The sequence below is a fragment of the Syngnathoides biaculeatus genome, chromosome 12 (assembly GCF_019802595.1).
Source record: "Syngnathoides biaculeatus isolate LvHL_M chromosome 12, ASM1980259v1, whole genome shotgun sequence".
NCBI lineage: Eukaryota > Metazoa > Chordata > Actinopteri > Syngnathiformes > Syngnathidae > Syngnathoides > Syngnathoides biaculeatus.
Genome location: NC_084651.1, coordinates 23,737,521 through 23,761,908, shown reverse-complemented (window position 1 = coordinate 23,761,908; position 24,388 = coordinate 23,737,521).

Below are 24,388 nucleotides of genomic sequence, written 5' to 3'. Positions count from 1 at the left end.
TGCTTTACAAGGTTTTATGCTCAACTCACAATGGTAATCACAACTGTAAAAGAAAAGCTATAATAGCAATTAATAATCAAAAAAATAAATATGACAATTGTTCATATTAAAAATGTTTCTAAATTTAAAAGACTACAATTTATTTACGTAATGAAAAAATGGATGCATGTTATGTTTCTGAGTGCAAGACAAATGGACATTTTCAAGTTTTGTGATGGTAAAGTACAATTTTGTGTATTTAAGAATATAGAGTTAGTTGTTTTATAGAAATTTAGGTTGGTTAACAGACTCAAGACTCACTTTCTTTATTTTCACTCAGTCATTAATTATGTGAAGTGTACTGAAGAATGGAATTTTGATGTAGCTGAACCAGTAAAGGATGGATGGATAGTACTATAGACAGACAGAGAGATGTGTCTATTAAGTGAGCTATTAGACAAAGGTTTTAAAGCTGTTTCCTTTTCTTTAAATGGCATGATGAAAATTTATGAACACTTAGCAATAAATGTGTATGGATGGTTCTCGACTTATTTTGCTACACCACAAAAAAAGGCATACCAAAACCATTGTTTTTACTTAGCAATAAATGTGCCCACTACTTATTATTTTTGTCCCTCCAATTATAACGCCCAATTTCAATTTCTGTCAACAGGCTTATATTGCTTATGATCTTGACCAAATTAAAAAAGAAATGCAAGCCTGACTGCGCCTAGTTTAGACACCTCCGCCCTTAGTCCTCATATTTTGATAAGCAGCAGAGAATGATGAAGACGTGGCCTGTCAGATTTCATGAAAAGTTGAATGGTGAGAGACCGAGGCATCTGTCTGCCCTGCACAGGCTACTACTCAAATATTAATAATGATAATGAGCAAAGGGCTGACCAGGGCCTGGGGCCCACAACTTGCATCTTCTTATTAGAATAACCCTAGCTATACACACACACACACACACCCACACACTCAATTGAATATTAGCATGGATGTGTGCACATGGCAGAATGACAGGCAATATGCACATGTATGCACATGCAAATACAAGCAAGTTAACAAAGCCATATTATTCAAAAATGGATAGTTTGAGAATAAGTAACTCACAAATAAACGGGACAAACATGCAAATGGATGGGGTGGGAAGATGATTCCCCTCTGGCCAGAGAGCCCATACTCACAACTCATCACCCCTTCTGACCCTTGTCACACATAATCAACCTCCCACTCCAACACACACAGCCAACAAAGTGTAACCCCGTCCACCGCTTGTCTGTATCTCTCCCACGTATCAACACTTACATTAAGACAGGGTTGGTGCCCTGCCTCAACCCCAGACCCGATTGGTCATTAGTATGGCGGTCTGTCTGTGTTTGTTTGGCTTCTAATGGACCATTTAAATTCAGAATATTCACAGCAGATAGAGTTATCCTCTGGGACAGCATGCACAGAGGCCTGAATATGCTCCATTATCCAGGATAAAGTTATTCTTATTATCATTTTGCAACCGCAAACTGACTGGCGATGGGTTTGTATGCTGAATGCACTGCAAGGTTTGACCAGCACGTCACACTCCACCTGCAACACTACCCATTTTGTTGGGATTAGCCACCCTTGTAATCTATGGTGACAATTTAATCACAAACATGTGACTGTGATAATTGTTAATGTGGCATAAAATTTCATTCCTGGTAAAAGATAGTGGCCATATAAAAAAATTACGAGGCGTGGTCAATTGGCTGGTATGGATTAACAATGGGCTGAGTGGTTAAAACATTGGAGTCAAAATCCATGACCCATGCGAGTTCCAGCTCTGTTACTGCAATAATGATGAGCTATATTCCTGTATGGATGACATACATATTTTTAGATTCAAACTTGATTTTGTTTTTCAGAAGTCAATTGAAAGAAAGCATACATACTTGAGAACAGGATCTGTTGCAGAAGTTCAACCTTCATAGATTATAGATGAAGGGCGTACAATCCAAAAAAATGCAAAGTATTTATTTATTTTTAAATAATTTGGGCTTCCAACTCACAAACCCCAAGAAATTAAGAATAAAAAAAAAGAAGAATTGAGCTCAAATTTTGCAGGTCCTAAATGTTTTAAACTGAGTGTCACACACAAATCATCTCCAAACCTCAAAGGACCCGCACAGTTTTCCCCAATAAAATGCTTCAGTTTTGGTTCAGTTTTTTCTGTTGGGTTCAATATGGGGAAGAATGGAGACTTGACAACTGACCAGAAGCAAAGCAAATTTATTTGTATAGCGCATTTCTTACACAATGTACTTTACATTATTAAAAGCATTCAAATACATAAATAAAAACATTTGAAAAAGTACAATTAAAACAGCCTTTAGTGGAAGAAATGTCACTGAAAAGGGGAAGTACTCTAAAATACAAAAAAAGAAGAGTTTTTAATCTGGATTTGAACTTGGGGGTGACGCCATCTCAGTTGGTAATTTACTCAATTTTTTTGCAGCATAATAGCTAAATGCTGCTTCACCATGTTTGCTTTGGACTCTGCTCTCCACTCTTTGACTTGAGTCAGTTGATCTCGTAGCCCTACTGGGTTTGTATTCCATTTGCATTTCTTTTCATGTATTCAGGACCTAAACCAATTAGGGATTTATAGACAAGCATCAGCAATGTAAAATTGTTTCTAAAACTGACTGGAACCCAATGTAAAGACTTTAGAATTGGAGTTAGAGAAAACCATCATTGATTCCCTCCATAGGATGGCTAAGGTACAAATGTTCATATCTAGGGGTGCTAGGTAATCACAGAGTGCTGTGTCCAAGCACATCAATGGAAAGTGTAATGGAAGTACAAAATGTAGCAGAAGAAGATGCACCAGGAAAAGAGATAATTGTGGGCTTCAGCAAATTATGAAAAACCACCACTTTCAGACAAATCCATGACATGGCCTTCAACCGTCAGGTTACTTGTGTCACGGCACTTCTGAGGCTTAGCCAATGTAGGAATCGTCTCAACAGGGCTAAGGTCCTCTTTTCTGTTTGAAAGTCTGCTTTTCATTCGGGAGTCAAGGTACAAGGGTTTAGAGGAAGACGAGAAAAGAACAACAGACAAGCTGCTCGAAGTCCGGTGTCAGTCATGATTCAGGGTGCAATGTCAAGTGCAGGGGTTGGTAAACTCTGCTTTCTTATAACCAAGTTCACCGCAACAGTTGACAAGAATGTTTTAGAGGACTTCAGGATTCCTTCTGCTGAGGATCTCTATGGAGATGCAAATTTAATCTTCCAGCAAGACCTGCCCATATTGCAGGAAGCAACAAAACCTGGTTTCATCCCCCTGCCATCATTGTGCTGAACTGGCCAGCCAACTCATTAGATCTAAACCCTAATGACAATGTATGGGGTATTATTAAGAGGAAAATGAGGGGGACCAGGCCCACAAACAAAAAATAACTAAAACCAAGCATCAAGGAAATCGTGGCTTCCATAACTCCCTGGCAATGACACATCCTGATTGCCCCAATGAAGCAGTGATCAAAGCAAAGGGATTTCCAACCAAGTATTGACGATGAACATAACATTTTTAAAATGTCATATTTTGATCGATTTGAGCTGATCCCACCTGTCATCGGGCACGAGGCAGGGTACACCCAGAACTGGTTGTTAGCCAATCTCAGGACAGTTGTGATTTCAAATTGTAATTTGTATCACTGTTTAATAATTGTAAGTGTAACCCTTTCACCAATCACTTATTAGAAATACTCCGAACATAATTGAGACAAAGTATTAAACAAAATATTGATCTGTTGATTTTGATTTAACTCCATGTAAAGTCTTGACTGAGTAATAGCAGCATCTCAACTTAACAATATTTAATGCTATGCTATCTGCTATATTTTTGGCCCCTCCCTCTGTTCCTCTCACCATCAAAAACACTTTAGACTTTATAAGATTGAATGATCCACATTAAAAATATTAACCAGATAAAAACTCAAACAAACAGTGAGTCGTGGAAAATGGATACATGTAATTTTTGACCCATATTGCACATTAGATGGTTACTGATATAGACAAAGGTTTGAATAATAGCATTCAAATTAAATTGGATACACAATGATTTTTTTTAAATTAAAAAAGTTAATGAAATAGTGGTGAAATGTATCTCTTGCAAAGATGTACAAAATCCAAATTGACTTAGACTTGGACTTTTGGACCCATGATGCTCATCAAAAGGCTCCTAAAATTTTAGCAAAATACGGTGATATTAAGTGGAGCCCTCTTTGCCCCACCACATTTGTAGTTTTAAAAGCAACATTTTTTCAATAAAATCAATAAATATTTTTTTTTCATGAAATTGATTCATCACATTTTGTCATCACACTTATATTTTGACTGTACCTGAAGATAAAAATTTAAATGTTGATGTCACTGATCCAATACCACTGGAACAAAGCATACTCTGTATGAGAATTGTATGAATAAATGTTCAAATTAGTTTACAGTAGGTGAAGTGTGCTTGTCGTTGTGTGTAACACGTGTGTGTGTGCGTGTTACTGTATGAGTTGTGCAGTTCTGTGCGCTCCGTGCTCCCCGTGGAGCGGTGGTGGTGTTGGAGGGGGAGGGCTGGAGGGAGGCTGCTGGCCCAGGGGGAGGCTCCAGATGTGGGGCTACTGAGCTGACAGGCCTGGGCCCCTTTGGGCGTATGTGTGCCAACCACAACCCCTCTCGCGTTTCAGCAGCTTCCTTTGTGGTTTGGTTACAGTGTAGGGACAGGCAGGTAGAGATAGACAGAAGGTTAGAGAGATGAAGAAAGAGACACAGCAACAAGCATTTTTTTTCCAATATATAGCATTCAGATAATAAAAACATACACTTTATAGTTTTATGACTGTAGGTAAACACGAAGCACAAGATTACACATATTGATTCAACTACAAATGCAATGTAAAAACACTTTCTTTTTGTCTTTTTATTTAATTAATTCTTGAATGATAAAACAGCATTTTTTCACTTGATATGCATTTGTTTTAGGATCATGCCAATGAAGAGCTGTCCGCAGGAATAGCTATTCGTCTCGAAATATCAGGCTGTTGTTGTGTGTACTGCTCAGATTGAAAAGGCGTCTCCAGAAAAGCGTACATTTGACCAGTGAATTACCTTAAATTCTCGTGCTAAATAATCAAAGTCAAATATTATTTTGTAAAAGCCTTGTATGCCAAGCTGTTGGTACATGGGTGTGTGGTATGCAGTTTTTCAGAATAAATATACTCCACAATGAATGTATAGATTGTGAATCAACCTCAACTCTGCAACTCCTCAAAGTGTCCAAGAATGTGAAAACACAATTGTGCCTGCATTTACTTGGATAAAATATTGATAAACACTAAGGTTAATAAAAATGACTGAAATTTGAGATTTTTTTTCAAACGAGACCTCTGTGCAAAACAATTTTGAACAATAACCACACACTTCCAAGTCATATTTTCATGCAAGAGGGCATTCAAATGAACTTCTTGTTGTACTGTATGCATTGTGGACTCAATTTTCATGGACAATGATTGGGATTTCCAAGCAAGCACAAGGCGCACCCGATGTGCTTGGCAATCTGCCAAACTGGTTTGTCTCAACTGTTGTCTGGAGTCAAGTCTCCTGCAGGCCGGTTTCTTGAATCCAACTTGGGAAGAAAAATACATGCCATCAGTTAGAAGGTGACACGAAGAGGATATGGCAAAAATGAAGGTTAACTTCCTCCATTCCGTCCGTCACACACACATACACAAACACGTACACGCACACCCACGTACACTCACTTATACAAACATAGATACTAAAGGCCGCTTTATACTCCCGCTAACAACACCAACATTGAATGACCTATACATTGCCCTGCACAGCACCTCTGCATAGCCTGCCTTCCACACATCAAAAAACAGTTGCTCGTCGGTGAAAGCCATGCAGTTCATCTCTCATGATTGGCCTGTTTAGTCACATACTGCGATGACATAGTCACCGTTCCTCCCAGCTCCACATACCACTTACGTCGCCACCTTTTTGATCCATTTAGCACCATAATTAAACATATCAGCTGGTCATTTACATCCTAGCAGAAACGTTTCCACGCCCACCATTGTTTTTACCATCTTTTTTTACTTGTTATAGAGAGGAACATAAAATCGGCGACCAGAAATGACCAAAATGTGCTGAGGAAACCCTACCATCTGGCTTCCTAGCCAATACCAGCCGTAGTGACACCTCTGACTTGGAGAAGAACTGCAGCACATTTTCAAAACTGAGCCGTGGTTTAATACGAGTATAAAGGCAAACTACATGCAGTAGAACCGTAGTGGTGCCAATGTGGTCGCTGCCGATGCGAATATAAAGAACCCTTAAGAGAGCACTTGGTTCCCCCTGGTGAGATGTGGGAAGGTTGTGTGGGGTTGAGGGGTACCTCCCAGGGCCATATGGCAAAGACACATACATTTACATAATGTCATATTTTAATTAATTTCCCATTCTAAATGCAATCAAAGGCTGATGAGAGCTTAGAGCCACCCACCTTATTGGCAACATGATAGCACTCTGACCCCAAACACAATACTGGTGCCTCTAAATTATACACAATTGGAATCTCCAAAATTCACTTCGGAAATGTAGCGTGTATGCAGTATATGCAGATGAAAGAGAAAGGAGTAGTGCGGTGTGTGTGCGCGTGTGTATACGTGTGTGTTTGTTTTGTTGTTGTACATACACAAGAGAGGAAAAAGACTGTGTCAGTGAGAAACTGAGTTCTGGGGACAGACACTTTGCCAAAAATTTGGACGAGTGTCATATTATAAGAAACTGTGTTTACCATAATACTTGAGACATTTAACAGCAATGACTTTTGTTTCCGGGTTGAGAGTAGAAAACTCAAATTTCAGGTTAGGAGGAGTCACTCTGGTTGGCGGTTCAGTAGTGAAAACAATGAGCTGTTAACCACTGTTGTTATTTTTTCAGAATGAGTATTAAACTGTCAACTATTTTTTTGACAACTACCACATCACCACAATTACATGGCTCATTCACTGTTTGTCTTCCAACAAACAATATATTTGTAAAACTGCTATAATAGAACTGTAAGAACACTGTAATGACTATACTACTGTAATAAAATAGGCTAACAACACTATTTTTTAATTATTCTTACAAAAACGAGATTTTTTTTTCAACAAATGTATATTACATGGTGAGTATAATATTTGGTTGCAGCTGCGACTGTGTTTCTGAGAAAAGGGAACTTCAATAATAGAAACATTTGTCCTGTAGGAGCACTGTATATGGAAAGGTTTCAATAATATGGGCACACACACAACAACACGCAAAAACTGAAAGTTCCCTCCCCTGGGAGAGGAGCGTTAGTCGGTCAAAGGACCAGGTCCCCTTGAACAGGAAGGAAGGAAGCAATTGCTACAAACACATGCCCAGAAAAACACACACACACATACATTCGATGCATATGTAAGAACCATTGAAGGGTAATGCACACAAATAAAAGAGGTTTTTCAAGGACACCTCCATTCACACCGACACTCTTGTGCTCCAAGCAGCAAGTCAAATGAACAATTTAAGCGGGTGCTACAAGCTTTAGCATAACCAGTGTTTTAAAAAGACTTGAAAGGTGGTTAAAATGAGCATAGTTTTCTACTTACAAATAAATTTTCCACAGATGCCAAGCGGCCCTATATATGATAGGGGACTTAAAATGATACACTTGACAGCTCTACACCAAAAAAAAGGAAAAAAAACTGTAAATTTACTTCATTTGAACATGGATTGGTTAGTGGAAAACCAAATTAAAACATTCACACCAGGTTGCCACATTTTAATCATGTTCAACCAATGTACATGATCAAATATGCAACTTTTTTTTTTCCTAGTATCTATCTCTTATAGATCTTTGCTTATATTTCCCTCATGCTATGGGACAAAACCTGCATATTTTATTCTGCTTAGCATTTTAGCTGCAACGGCAATGAAAAAAATCCCAATTAAAAAAATGCAAAACACAAATGTGATTGTGAAGAAATCTTATATCAAAATGAAGAAATGCACTAAATTGTTGGTGTCATCCGAGGGGAAATTCAATGCAGGCTTTAAAGAGATTGAGAAAAGAGAGTGACGGGGCCAAAGTGTCAAAGAGTTGGGGATCCACACATAGCAACTAATTCTGCTTTGTACAAAGTAAAATCCTTTGTCTTGATTGACACTGTCAAAATTATATTTTACATGCGGTAAGAAAAGGATGACAGTGGAGGCCCCAAAGCTCAGTGGTTAGAGCATTGGTTTGGTAAACCAGGGGTTGTAGGTTCGTATAAGGGTTGCATCAGGAAGGGCATTCAATGTAAAAATTGTGCCAAACTAATATGTACATTCATCTGAGAAAAGCATGACAGCAATCGTACTTGGAATTTTGAGTGTTTTGACACTGAAATAATTCATATGCTTCTCAAGATTTAAGATTAAAAACAATCCACCTGTCCTTTTCCTGACAATCGATATACAATTACTTTGTCTAAACGGGAGGGAATATGTGAGTGGCAGTGAGAATACTAGCAATAACTACTATGAAGACGGATTATAATACTTTAAATGCAAAGTTTGTTATTGAATATGCCATCAAAGTATAACTTACTCGCTATGAACTAAAAAATTAAATCTCTACATTCGCTGTTCAGTTTTAACGACTGCAGCACAATGCTTGAATGTTTGTAAATTAAAAAAAAAGTATATAACTATGGATGAGCAGGTGCAAACAGTTACAGTGAGCTCAATAGGGGCTATATTCTCCCATGTGCTTATGGAGGAAAAAAATAATAAAATAACAGCACACAGGTACATGCTTTTCTGGCTACATGGACTCTCACATCAAGTTAAGTCTGCCATTTACACACCTTCATGTCACATTTGGTCATGCACAGGATTGTGCCTAAAATGTGGGCGTTCCCTGTCAAATTGGTTTTACACTTTTACTACATGCGCAGCTATGCACTGTAAGAGAATTCCAGATAGCCATCACATTTATGTAGAGAGACTCAACAAAAAATATTTTTGGGGGTCTCATCAAAGCGTGAGTTTGAAGCAGGGTATACCTTGAGGTGATCTAAAACCATTCACACTCACACCTACAGGCAATTTAGAGTGTTCAAACAACATACCATGCATATTTTTGGGATGTGGGAGGAAACCGGGGTAACAGGAGAAAACCCATCCAGGTATGGGGAGAACGTGCTAAATCCACACAGGCGGGGCCGGGATTTGAACCCCAGTCTGTGAGGCAGACGTGCTAACCAGTCAGCCACTCACTGGATGAGCATTTAACGAAAGCAGAATGTATCACACCAAAACTGTTGCAGTGTTTCGAATGTAAGTAGCTAACCACTTGCACTTAATTAGAGCTTGCTGTCAGAACATGACTTGATAAATGCCTCACACATTTCCTGGCTCAATCACACATCCAACATGAGTGAACACACACCATCTTTGATGCTGGCTGTGTTTTATATTGTTTGTGAAGTCGCCTTGCTCTGGTCATTATGTTCAGAAAGTGGGGTGGGGGTATTTCGGGTGGGAGGATTGTCTGGTTAGGAATTGATTCAGTCTGGGACTGAGACAGGGGTGGAAGGTCACATCCTTGATCATACACCCTTCAAGAGAGTGGCCGCCTAGTTTAGGGTACAACTATGTCGAGGAATCAGCACTTAAATAAAATAAACATTATTGTGGCAGGAATATGAAATTATACTTGGACTTGTAACACATTTGCGTTTCTATTATTTGGTTTCCTGATGAGCTGCATCTCATTAGGCCCAGGAAAAGGGTTAGGGTCACTCCAAAGGGAGACAGGAGATCGATCAGGAAGTGTAACCCCGCGACCTCCACTACTGCTTGTCACCTGCGTTACACAGACACACACACACCAACGCTTCCCCATATTACCTGCAAACCTAAAACATGTACAGGCTAGTCACAAATAACTCAAATACTTTAGTTAAGAAGTCTCTCAGTTATGCTCAGAAATAGAAATTATAGTCGTAAATGACACAACGTCCTTAGTGTTTGCAATATCTCTGTAATATGATGGACAGGCAAGTTAACAAGTAAATGAATATATTAGAGATGTGCGCATACACTGAAGGACAAACAGTGTTCAAAATGACCTCAACATCACTCATACACATTCACATGCACACATGCCTCAATCTAAATTAGGGGTGCAAATTGGGTGAAGGGGGAAACACAGAAGGGGGAGAGGAGGGACTGAAATGGAAGAACCGAACTGATCAATACTCCTGGAGATTTTCCTCCTTCCACTCGCCTCTCAATTGTCATGCTGCCTCCATGCAATTAAAGACTCCCATTCTCTCCTCCCCACTCTACCCTCTTCCCTGTCTTTCTTTTTTCTACACTGTCCCTTGTTCTGTCCATGTTTAGAGGACGAAGCTCTCCTTGATGCTCTAGTATTATTAAACGTATTTCTTTCTCTCTTGTCAACTTTAACATTGCTACAGTAACTGAAAATTATACCTGGGTATTGTAATTTGAGTACTGGTATGTCTGCACTATTTTGACTCAAAATAGATGTCCTTTATAGTAACCTGACATTTTTCAACTCCATCTGAAATTATAATAGAATGGAAATTTCATAGAAAAAAAATAAAATTCCACATTATCAATATTTTGGGCAGCAATGAGCATGGGCAAAATTGTACAGAGAATCATAGTCAAGATAATTTGCCTCAGTTTGTTGCTACTGGTTGTGTCGTAGTCCACATTCCACTTCTATGCAGCCAGTCCATGCACTCTCATAATTTCACTGAGATCGCAAGAACTGTAATCCTGCTAAAATGTTTAATTTTCTAATAAAAATAAATATCCAGTCTGATGGACATTAGCTAAAAAATATCAGTGCATCAGTTTTGGTGTTGATGCTGATATACCTTATAATAAGCATAAGTGTTTCAGACTCTACATTATCAATGTTAAGTATTGTGCCACGATCACGTGAAATTTCCATTCTTGCAGAGTGTACAAGTAGCTTCATTTCATATGGTTCTAAGGCCGGATGTATGTATGAATGGAAACTTTACATCACCAAGCGCAATGCCAATCGTCAGATGGAGTGCTATAAAGATATTGTCACAAGACTCTGGTGTAATCAAAACCTGATGGATTCTAGGCTTGCTAAATATCATAAGAATGTTGCCCTCTTGACTGTAACATGGCTTCATTACAATAGATAGTTGAGTCACATGACTTGTTCATGACGCCTACTGGACGGCAAAACTACAATATAAGTGGTGTTTTTTTAGTGATCTTTTTGTGAATATTGGCTTACTTTAAGCGTCTTACAGCCTTTTTATCATGGTATTTCATTGTGTGTCTTATGATTGTAAGAACAGACAGAAAAAGGGGTTTGACACTTCAATCATTGTTTACCTTTTTCTGGCCATTCAGCTAATTTACTGTGGTATCCTCCACGCTTGTTACATATCTTTACGGAGGTCTTTGGGCTATCAATATGCCTACTGGTACCTGCAGTGAAAGTTGGCTTTCTATGTTTGCGGTGGATAATGTGAACCTCTTGGCTGTCGCTAGCCATAGCCTTTAGCTGCATTTTTCCGAACTCGCGGGCGCGGGCTATGCCGATCACTTTTTTCGAGTGTGAGCGCTGTGCCCTGGCTGTCTAACTTTTCGTGCACACCCGGTGAGTTGGTCGCGAAAACTATACGGTCCCTGACCATCTCATCGCTGTTTGTGTAGTTACAGTCTTTAACTAACAGCTTGAATTCTGCCACAAAGTGCTCACATGACTCACAGTTACCTAGCACCTAGCAAATATGGGGTTTGTTTTCGGAGTGAGGTAATCTGAGAATTTTTCGTAGGAAGTTTTTAGCAACTTATCTTCGTCTCCAGTCAGTGTCCAAGTATTGCCAACATCCCGTCCTTTATCTCCGATCCACAGCAGGAGGAACTCCACTTTTCCTCTTCAGCTCTGTTTTTAAGAGGTCCCGTGATCATGAGTTCAGCGTGTTGCTTGAATCTCCACCATGCATCTGGTAAATTGGATGAGTCCTCGTCCATCCTCGGGCTTGGAACACCAAATGTTCGCCTCCATCGTGGTCAATTTGTCGTCGTCTTTGTTCGTTTATTTTTTTTTCCCTGAGTTCTTTTTTATTATTATTCCTGAGTTATACTACCGTCACTCTGACACCATGTTATGATCTTGCTGTCATGTTATTGAATAACGTAGACGTGTCCAACTGTACTTCTTGACGTGGGTGATATTTATTTCGCGTTTTCCCCCACCAACCTCTCTAGTGCACTTCCTTATCGTCCTGTGTTGTCGCCCCCCACTGAGGTCAACACAATCACAATACCACCACACTTTCCGTATACGACAAGTACGATAGCTCAATCTAATAATAACAAGACGATACTTGCTCTCGAGATTCACATGTGGCTTATTTCTTTTTTCCTCGCTCCAGCACAGGTGCCTCAATCACCTGTCGTTACAGTGTTCGTTTGTCAAAGGACTTTCAAGATAGAAGATCCAATTATAACCGTACCCAAAACATCACAGTATACACTAATCACTTCCTAGACACGATCTTGCCGTCCAAAATGGTTTTGTAAACAATAAACACATGCTCGTCGTGACGTTAATGAAAAGCATCTATTGGGTGGAAAAAGCATTGCAGTATGGAATTGTTTTTTTGGGGGGGTTTGTACATCTGGAAGGTGCATGCAGTTTACACGAACATTGCTGTACTAACAAATCAAAGCTTTTCTTAAATCTGACTTGTATTGTTTTAGAAGGAATGGTGATTTCAAAACTAAAATCAAAGACAGGAAGCTTTTAAAAAGTCATCACGTGACTTTTGAATTAATGGCACAGAGTGTTCAGAAGGAATACAGATTGTCCAAAATAAAACATCTATTGGTAAAAGAGCTCTTTCCTTATTTCTTACTGAAATTTTATCACAGATATAGCGAACTAAGCCAAAGAAAATCTCTGTGACTACTTCGAAAATTGGTGTAAAATATTTAGTAAAATATTCATCAATGTGGATTAATACTTGTAATATCACTCATGAAGTGTGTGTTTTCAGAGTTACTGTCAGTTACTGTTACTGTCATGAGGAAGAACAGGAGCTGGAGTGAAGCCACATACGCATGCATCCACTGAAATACAAGCTTACAGTGTTAGTGATCATAAACAGAACCATACAGATGGCGGGCCCGTTATACACCACAGTTCAGTGGTGAGCCATCCATCCATCCTTTTTCTAGAAATCCCTATCCTGTTCAGAGTCACAGAGAGCTGGATCCTCTCACGGCTGACTTGCAGAGAAAAGCAGACTACGCCTCAGTCTGGATGCAATTCAATCACAGTCCATTTTGCAGGTATTATTCCCCAAAAGATTTTGGAAGGAAAAAACAGACTGTGCCTGCCACTACCCCCTCCTGTACACAACTCATTTGTGGAGGAGTCGGTGTTATGCCCCTTTTCACACCCATGGCTTAATATTCCTGTTTAAATTTTCTCATAACAAAACTCTTTAGAAGTCCTCAGCCTCACCTCAAACACACCCTTGATTTTTGGGTGGGCGGGATGACAGTGAGAGAGAATAACATTGTGGCACTCTTAATGTGACGCACCTCCCCTTCACAGACAAATCAATTAGAGACTGTTTTAAACAGTGTATGCTTAAGGTCTTTGATAGTGAGAAAAATGTAGAGGTTACAGGCGGAAGGTGAACTATCATTTGGAAACTGATCATTTGTGGTTCCACCACCCAAGTGTTTTCACCAAATTTTTTTGTGACACAAATGAGAGTACGTAAAACAACGAATGCAATATGGACATATTTTTGGGTCAAAATAACAAAGATCTAGCTTTATTAAAAAAAAAATCCTCCCTCAAACACTTATAGCTACATTTTCTCCAATTTTAATGATGTACCTTTTCATTTTGAAAAAATATACTTCAGTTTAACTATATAGGGCTACACGGTGAAGCAGCTGTTGAGCGTAGGCCTCCCAGTTCTGAGGACCAGGTTTCAAATCCTGGCCCTGCTTGTGTGGAGTTTGTATGTTCTCACCATGCCTCCGTGGGTTTTCTCTGGGTACTCTGGTTTCCTCCCACATCCCAAAAAACATGCAACTTTAATTTGAGACTCTAAATTGTCCTTAAGTGTGATTGTGAGTACGGCTGTTTGTCTCTATGTGCCCTGCGATTGACGGGCAACCAGTTCAGGGTGTACCCTGCCTCCTGCCAGTAGATAGCTGGGATAGGCTTCAGCACTCCCGTGACCCTTGTGAGGGCTAGCAGGTCAGAAAATGGATGGATGGATTTACTAATATTTGGAGAGCTGTAAGGTGGGCAACATTGACAGTGAATTAAATACTCTGAATTTGTAAGTTTTCTCACAAATGTTTTGTGGCTGTTTAGTGAATAGTGAGATGGACAGGTTATCAGTAAAAAGCACAAAATGTATTATGTAGGACTAGATGTTAATATCCGTCTATTCATGCAGATTTCGGCTCCGATGAGGCTCTGTGGGATGTTCAAAAAGTGATGGCACACTACGGGTTATCAAGTGGGCTTCCTTCCATCATCAACTGTTTCGCTGATAGGCCCACAACACTCTCGAGAGGGTTCAGCAGTAAATCCCAGTGTCCCAGGTTCATCCCATGGGTGCCATCAATTCTCCTGAATGCCCAATTGGGGTCTTTCCCCTTTCCTCCACTGGCTGGTCTTTTCCACCACCTTGGAGAGATGTCTGACTCCCTGCCAATGGGTCTGCCCTCGGACTCCCATCTCTCTAAATAGCCTGGATGTTGAGGAGGCTATAAACCCTCTGCAGTCAACTTCCACTGGGCGTACCTCTGCTCTCCAGCCTTGCTGTTGCACTTCGGCCCTTAGCCGCTTCCACTCATACGCCTCCTCGACTGCCCCCTCCCAAGCCACTGTGAGCTCAATGATGTAGAGGAGCTTGAGAGAGGCAGATTAAATCACTAGATCTGGTTGTAGGGTGGTATTTGCAAGCTCAGATGGAAAGCAGAGCTTCTTGTCCAGGTCTGCCAGCAACTTCCAGTCTCGTGCACTGCCTAGCTGTCAGCTGACTGGTGGCTTTTTGGTGTGGCCAGTTTGACTCTCCCCCTCCCGAACACACAGCCTTGGTTGACAGTTGGCTGACAAGGGTGGGAGGGTTTTCACTCTCATCAGCTGATTCTCAAGAACACCAGCGAGACCCTTAACAAACTTAACAAAATTTTGTTTTTTATAGAGAGAAATTAGCATTTTTTTCCACAAGCTAAATGTTTTGCTGAATGTTTTTGCTGCGAGTGATCAGTAAGATGGTTTTTTATACAATGTTCCTCTTTTATTATTCCTCCAGTATTTCAATTTGTGTTTTATATGGCTGAGAAAATGTTGCAACTTTGGCGATTTTACTCTTTCATCTCTGCTGTTTATTTGTAAATCAAAGATGAGTCTATTACCAACCTCAAACTGTTTTCCCCGCATCAAAAAGTGATGTTTTACAGTAAACACGGTCTTTTGGTGCATGATCTCCTTGACACTCAAATTGAGTAAAACCGACGTGTGTGTCCAATTCTACAGTGTCCAGTGGACATCATCTGGTTCAATTTGGCATCAGACATCATTTCAACTGGTAGTTATTCAGGCCTCTCTTAAAACTTTCTGATAGACTGGGAAGATGATGCAGCCTTTCAAGCAAATGGAGGCATCACACAGTTCTGATTATTGAACATGAACTGTGTGAAGACTTGTTAGCACTTCTCTCTTTTTTTATTTAATTCTGATCACACCCTCTTAATATTGCTTCAGTGGACTATGATGCATGTGTGATCAAGCATCAATATGTCTGTCTGTGTCCAATGCTGCCTTCCTCCTGTGAATGCTTCTTTATTTAGTTTATTGCAGATTAGAGACCTGTGCCATTCTCGCTGATGACAATATTGCTTGGCTATTTTAAACAAATTGCCAGTATATACAAAAAGTGACGGTTTATAGTACTTCAAAGGTTTCTGTTTTTTTGTCATTCTGTCTTACTATTTAGCTTTTCGATTAGGACAATATGATATATGATATATTTTGTCACTTTAAATTTGAATTTATAAGACCCTATAACTGCCCTTTATGCCCCTGGAGCCTTACCATGCATTATTGTGTGTGCCAGTGAACCTAGGAGCAAAGTGGTCCGTGATTTTTGCCCCAGGTAAGGTCATCCAGGGCAAACAAGTGCTAGGTGAGGGAACAGACAAAGGACTCCTCCAAATCTTCGATGAAAAACAACACTATTGGAAGAGGTGCTTCTTTGCCCTGACGTGTGTCACTGGAGCCCCCTCTGGAATTTGGTACGGAGCTGAGGCTTAATGGGAAGTGGCTGGAGGCCAGGCCTGTCCCCCAAGATAGCTAGCTGGGCACAGCCTGAAGAAACAACATTGGTTGCCCTATCCATGGACTCACCACCTGTGGAGGGTTTAAGGCTGATGGGTGGATTGTGATCTGGGCAGCTGCTGAAAGGTTCTGGTTTCCCTGCTCGGGCACTTAGGTCTAGGGATGTAGAATGGTATCTCTCTGGCAGGGAAAGACACTGATCAGGTGTGAAATTTCGATAATTTCCAACTAGATATAGTCAGTTTGGGCTTTGGCACAAGTCCTTTTGAGTTGAGTAAAACATTATTCCACACTAGAATAGGCCCCGATGAAAGGGACCAAGCAGGTGTGGGCCATATTTATTGCAGGCCTGAAAGGCCGGGATTAGGAGGAATCCTCAAGCAGAACCCAAGTGGAATTCTTTGCCTGTCATAGATTGTCCCTAAAAACCTAATAAAAGGGTCTTCATATACTGTATGTATTTTGCATCAGCTGTTTTCAGCCGTGGTTGTCCTGAAACCTTGAAAGCACCTGATGGGTATTGGTAAGTCAAGATGAATGTAGCTTTGATTATTGCTGTGGCAAAAACTCAGGTATGGGAGGACCATGGTAAGGCTATGGAGAATGACTTCCAGTTTCCTCCCACATACCAAAAATATGCAACATTACTTGGAGACTGAATTACCCATAGGTGTGATTATGAGTGTGAATGCTTAATTGTTTCAACTTGCCTTGCGATTGGCTGGCAATCTGTTCAGGCTGTAACCCGCCCCTGCCAGAATATAGCTGGGTTAGGCTCCAACACTCCTGTAAATCTTGTGAGGATAAGCAACTCAGAAAGTGGATGGATGGCTTGGTGGCATGGGGGACAATGAGGGAAGAATGGAGCAAGAGACTGACAGGCAGATTGATCCTACAACAACATTGAATTGAGGTTGTGAAGAATGAGCTGAGCTCAAAGACAAAGCTCTCAATTTGTTGGATGATGTACCCCCTACCTGCATCTATGGTCAAAAGCTGTAGTTCGTGACCAAAATAATAGACTTGTGGGTACAATTGACTGAAAGGAGTGTCTTCCACAGCATGTCCAAGCTCTGCCTCAGAGTAGAATTGGTGCGACTGGTGGCTGACCTGACATCTCTGTGTCCACCTGAACGAGTTGAAGGAAGTGATTGGAGAAAGTCTGGGCTTCTCTGCTTACATCATTGCCCCTGTGACCTGACTATTTGATCAATGGTAGCAAATGATGCATGGATAATTAAAAAAAATTCTGGGCAGCAAAACAAAAATTATATATTTTTTTCATCATTCTTTGGAAAAGTCTGTGAGTGGCAATAGCTTGTCACTTGTAATCTTTACAACAACGTCTGTAGATCATGATCTGTTACGCTGTGTTTTCCTGTCAACAATGTATATTTCCTTAAGACATACAGGATAAAAAGTCTTGCCTGGCATATACTACCGTCTTGCTCTGTGGCTAGTACTAACCACTAAACAGCTGAGCTAGCCTCATTTTGTTTGCTACTTTCTAATATTTTGGCACTAATTTCTCAGATCGATATCCCTCGCAACACAATAATTTTAAATAACTTCTGTTTCCACTTGGGATCTCTCAGTCTAACTGCACAAACCTAACCTGAATCATACGGAATACTTTTGGATGAATTAAAGAAGAGACTGAGGCCAGCCCTGCTCATCCATCCTTTTGCTCATCTACAACTCAACATTTACCAGGACAAAAATTAGGTCTGTAACCCAAAAAGCTAAATACACACAACTCCAACGATAATAATTGGTTCATTATAATAGAGAATAGCCACACAGCATTTTCTGTTATTGTATTTTCTTCTGTTTTTGTTAACTATACAATGTGGTTTCAGGGAGCACATTCTTTGCGCATGTTTTACCTTAAATTAGTGACACATACTTATGCATTCTCACAATAAATATCACCCTCCTCTGTCTGGGGATTATGTGAATAATCATGAATAAAACATGAGTCTCCCCTCCCACTACCTCCCGCTGCTGTCTCTTATTGGCTTTGGCAAGCCACCACTCATTCGGTGGTTCAGGCAGGCCTGTCTGTCTGTCTATCGAACTATGGGACCTTATCACAGAATGTGTCTACAACAATCTAATTTTCCCTCCAAAAAGAAGATCAGTGAAGACCCATGACACCAGCAATCACATTAGCAAACCCTGTTTTTGGAAACCTGCCAAGTTCAGGGAGGTATGTTAAAATTAGGGGAATATTTAGTCAATCAAACCAAATTTGCTTCTTCGTTATTACTTACGGACTGAGGAATGGATCTTTTAAGGCCTTTATACTTACTAGTGGTTTTGGTTAGAAAATGTTTTTGTGCTCCATTTAATCAGCTTTATTTGTATCAAGATAAATGTAGGCTACTATATATCATCACTTGGCAGATCTATACAACACCCTTTAAAATGTGTCTTCCATTTCCTATACAAACAATGATCACCACTCATTGAATGAATGGGAAATAGTCTTTCATTTATTTAGAGGTGAGCAGTCCAACCAAGGCGGCACGGTGGCGCAGCTGTAAAGCTTTAGCCTCACACTTCTGAGGAGGGTGGTTCAATCCCAGCCCTACCTGTGAGGAGTTTTCATTTTCTCCCTGTGCCTGTGTGTGTTTTCTCTGGGCACATCCTCCCACATTCTAAATAGTGCATTAATTGGACACTCTAAATTGCCCCTGGGTGTGATTGTGAGTGCGACTGTTGTCTACCCTCCTTCCTACATGTTGATAGCTGCGATAATGTCCAGCATTCCCGCGACCCTTTTGAGGATAAGCAGTGAAAGAAAATGAATGAATGGACAGTCTAACCAGTCAGTCAAACCATTATCAGCTGAACTCCAAGATCAGTTGATTGATAGTTGGATGGAAATAATGCCCTACCGTCTGACACTTTTGCCCCATACGACAATGATCGACCTCCAGTACATCATGACTGGATCGAAGATTTGTTTTGTACACACAGCGCCACTGTGATAATAGATAAATTAGGGATGCTGTTTATGGATAGGTCTTGGGCACATTACTATTTGGGGGTTCAAGAGGATAGTAAAAAAACAAACTTGTGTACCATAAAAGAATGCACACACCCAGGCTGACACCCACTATCTGACGATTTAACTGTCGAAGCCAAATCAGGTTAACACTGTGGCTGGGGTTAGACTAAAGTCTGGCGTCTGAAATGAAATCTCTCTATATATATCTCTCCATCTCTTGATTGTGAGTGCGGCTGTTTGTCTCTATCTGCCCTGCAATTGGCTGGCAACCAGTTCAGGGTGTACTCTGCCTCCTGCCAGTTGACAGCTGGAATAGGCTCCAGCACTCCGGCGACCCTTCTGAGGATAAGCGGCAAAGAAAATGGGTGGATGGGTGGACTTACATATATATCCATCTATTTTCCCCACCAACATTTTATATTAGATATATACATTTTATTTATTCATTTTCATCACTGAAGCGGACATAATTATGCCAGAGGATCTATTATCTGTTGACAGGACCATGTAAAATACATGGCGCTTGTCTTGGCTTAATTTATTGCTGTGGAAGCTGAGTAGACTATCCTAATGACCACACAGATTCATTATTTCAAATATTAATGCAAAGTCCCTCCTTTGTGTCTCCTGCACATTACAGGGCTGTACACTATCATGGCTCCCCTGCTGTTACACTACAGGCATCATAGTATTTACATTATGAATACATTTTAACAGTTCCTTCTGTGGGTCAATAGATCGATGCAACCAGGGTAAACAAGGGTACAAAGGGTAAACAAAAAAACAGATGAGTTTGTTAATCTACTCACCATTTGTACCAACATACTGTAATGTAGGATCAATTGCCAGTAAACAACTAGGAACCTCATTTATTAAAGGTATCCCTGTGCAAAAATTCATGAAAATTGGATTGCTTACATAACCAAATATGCAGTTCAAACTACAAACCAATCCCACCCAAACGGGTAATAGCACCCCAGTCCGTGTTCAGCTGGTTTTAGAGTCCGGTCCACATTGCCTACAATAAGTAACATTCATTTTCGGTGATCGTTGGAATCTGCCAAGGCTTGTTTTAATAATGTTCATTACATTTATGGACAGAATTTTTGGGCATGGCTAAGGCATTGAGTGGTTTGTTTTGGTGACCTGTGGATTGTGTCTTTGCTTTTTTTTGCTGATTGTCTGATTCTATTCATTTCATCAGGCCTTAACCTCCAACTATTGCTGGAGTGGTTTGGATTTTTGTGTGAATCTGGAAGGATAAGACTCTGGCCGTCCAAGTCTGAGACCCTGGTCCTCAGCCAGGCGAAGATCAAAAGTTGGATTGGTGCAGCCTCTGCAGTGATGAGGACTTCATGAAAAGGTGAAGCTCTTTTTTTTAGGTAACCCATCTATGCTCCCTCACCTGTTGTCATCAGCTGTGGGTAGGGAAGATAAAAACAAGATTTGTGATGAAGCGGCCAAAATGATCTTATTATGCAGTCTGAGCTTTCCTTAGGAGACAGGGTGAGAAGTTTGGTCATTCAGGTGGTGCTCAGGTTGTATCCAGAGAATGTGTCTCAGTGATCTTGTAAGCTTGGCTGATTGGTTAGGGTATGCACCTTTAAGAGGCGGACCCGGGCAGAAAGACCCAGGACACATTAGAGAGACTGTCACCTGGCTGACATGCACGTCTCAGGATCCTGTCAGGGGAAGTGGCTCTGAGATGGGAAGTCTGGGCACTTCTTACGCTGATGGCCTATGACCCAACCCTGGATAAGTCTAAGAAGATGGATGGATAGGTACTTTTTTCAGGCATTCTTTGTATTTGATTTTTTTTCTTTTTTTCATTTATTTCTTCTTCCATTTATCTCATTGCATGACCTTTTTTCATTTTTCCTCTTCATTTGCTTCCTTACAGTATTAATTCAAAACATTCTGTGCTCCCACACACTTATTTGCACATGGCTGTCATGTGCACGTTAATGCACGTATTCTCTTGCAAACACGAGGTTACACTCCATCCCCACACTTGGTGTGGTCAGGAAACGGTAAGTGACCTTTTCACCATATCCCATTATCAGGGGAACTGACATACCAACATTCACAGCCTCCAGGATATCGAGATCCCTCAAACAATTTTCTCCTCAGAATGAGGCACAGTGTTCCTGTACATATGCATATTTTAAATGTGTGTAACTTTCCGCCGATAATGTGGTTATCATTCATGACATATTCTTGCAAATTATGTGCATATGGGGCTTTAGTGGTGTAAGACCCTGAGATTAAAGCCATAAATCATATAAAAACGGTGCGAGCTCCACACACATAGCATTCTTGGAGTGACAGGCACACATGTACTTGTCTGACCCTTATTTTGTGTGTTTGAGCTACACAGTGTGACTTATCAGTTCTCCTTTGATGCAGGTGAGTGTGTGTGTGCTTATCGAAACAAAAAGCTTTCCAGAGGGGTCTCAACACTCGTCTTGCAATTGGGTGCAGTTGATAACAGGTGTGGCTGCCTGCATCCATGTATCTGTCTGTATTTGTAGGCTAGTAAAACAGGACAGTGGATAAGCAGAAAATCATCACTATTTGCTTTACTGTGATTTAAGGCCCAAGCATTAAATACAGGTGTATAATCAAATTCACATGACAATTTTTTTTAAGGACAATATGTAAACATTTGTCTACGCTGGAAATCATGAAGACATTAGATGACATCAGTGTTCAAACGCAAAAATCAATGCATATGTTTGTGTCTCTACTACAATAATGTATACCAAAAAAGTTTTTTTGACATTATGTGAAACTTTAAAATCATGTGAAACTGTGCAACAACAAGCAAACAACACATATATATATATATATAAACATTAATACATATTATATTAGTCTCTAAAATGATCAATATTTAATTGAACAAAATGTCCATGATGATGACAGTAATTTGCTTAGCAAAAGGAAAGTGTTTTAAATTACTCTGAACAACCATTTACAGTGAAGAAAATAAGTGTTTGAACACCCTGCTACATTGCAAGTTCCCTCACTTCGAAATCACGGAGGGATCTGAAATTTTTATCAGAGGTGTATCTCCACTGTGAGAGAGATAATCTAATCTGTTCAAAACTTAATTGCAGTCCTGACTTTAAAAGCACATCTTCTGAATAGGGTTGAGGTCAGGGGATGATGATAGTGATGGCCGTGATGAGTTTTACTCTGTTTAAACCCATTGCAAACTGAAGCACTTATTTTTGTATAATGGGATGAAGCATTATATTGAGTTAATTAATTTACTTTACTACTATCCTTTTTATGAGAAATGGTCATTTGGGAACTTACTATGATATCTTAAAAGTACCCAAAATGTGCTTACCATCACAATCAATCTTGCTAAAATTATTTTCCAAAAGGCTTATCCTGATTAAGGTTGTGGGTGAGCTGAAACCTATCACCACTGATTTGGCCAAGAGCCTTGGTACATACACCCTGAATTGGTTGCCAGTCAATTGAAAGGCCCAAAGAGACAAAAACACAGGTTTTAAAATGCATGCTTTGGTAATGTAGGAGGAATCAGGTATCAGGAAAAAACAAAAAGAAAACAGAAACAAAAAGTCCAGACTCCACATGGAAAGGATACAGTGTAGCTTCGAACCAACTGTGAGGTAAATGTGTTAACCAGTTATCGACTGTGCTGCCACCTACCTTCTCACTCCCCATTAATTCCTGTCCAAAACATCCCTCTCCCAGTTATTGCGTTGCAGCCTTTTCAGGACATGCTGGCCATCCACCACCCGACCACAACACCCTCTGTCTGGACCATCCAAAGTACAGTGCCATTCACGAGTGAATGTTGTTCAAAAACAAGATGACTGGGTTGAGCAGAATTGAAGCTATATGCAGGCCTTCAAGCCTTTGACGCATCCCACAGTGTAGTTCCTCGGACTCCAGGGACACCAATAAGTCCTTAACAGCAGCTCTTTTAAGACAATGCTTTTGCTTGACAGAAACTTTCATGACTATGCCTTTATCTTAAAAGTCACAGTTTGCTCTGAGCCCCAGAAAAAACATTTTTTCAGTATTTAGTGTTCTGTTTTTATTTCTTTCGCAGGACATTAGTATTTGCATTCTGCGCTTTTCATCAGAAGACTAGTCAGACCAATGTTAAGAAAATATATCTTGCAACATGTAACCTTCACTAATTTTGCTTAAGTCACACTGAGCTGGGAAATAAATTAGCAAAACTGTCTGCCATATATATAAATGATCTAAATAGATGAAAGAATCAACATTTTAAATCCTACATGCATAATAATTAGCATATCAGCATTTAGAGTCAACAGTAAATTTTCACAATAGGTGAGGAGTAGAACTGAACTAGACACAACATAGAAAATACACCCATACCTTTTATCTTCCCATACACACTTAAGTTTCCCCTACCCTGCGGTGAGCAATAAAGGTGTTCAGCCATGTGAAACCCAACTCCCAACTGCATGTTGACCTTTGCCATGTCATTGACAAACATGCACAAAGCAAGTGGGGTGGGGAAGATGAAATGAGACGATGAAAGGGTTGAGCTTGTATGTGTCTTTATTATAAAAGGCTTGAAGGCAGGAAGGTCATAGAAACACTTTGGTATCAGACATAACAAAACACACAGTGTCCCATAGCCCACATGTGTCTATCATTCCCTCCCACATGTAGACACAAATGCTCAGAAACAGACACCTTGGTGTATCTGGAGTTTCTGCTTTGTGCCTTCTAGTACCTTTTCCTCAGTCTTTCAACAAAATAGATCCATGTCGCTCATCTGTCTAGCTGTAATTAACATCCCTGATCACTGTGAGTGGGTCTGGGTTTGTATCGGAGAGTTTTGAACTTGGTAACACAAGTCAGACATGACACAGAAACACACACATGCAGACACACACACACGCAAACACACACAAATACCCACGAACA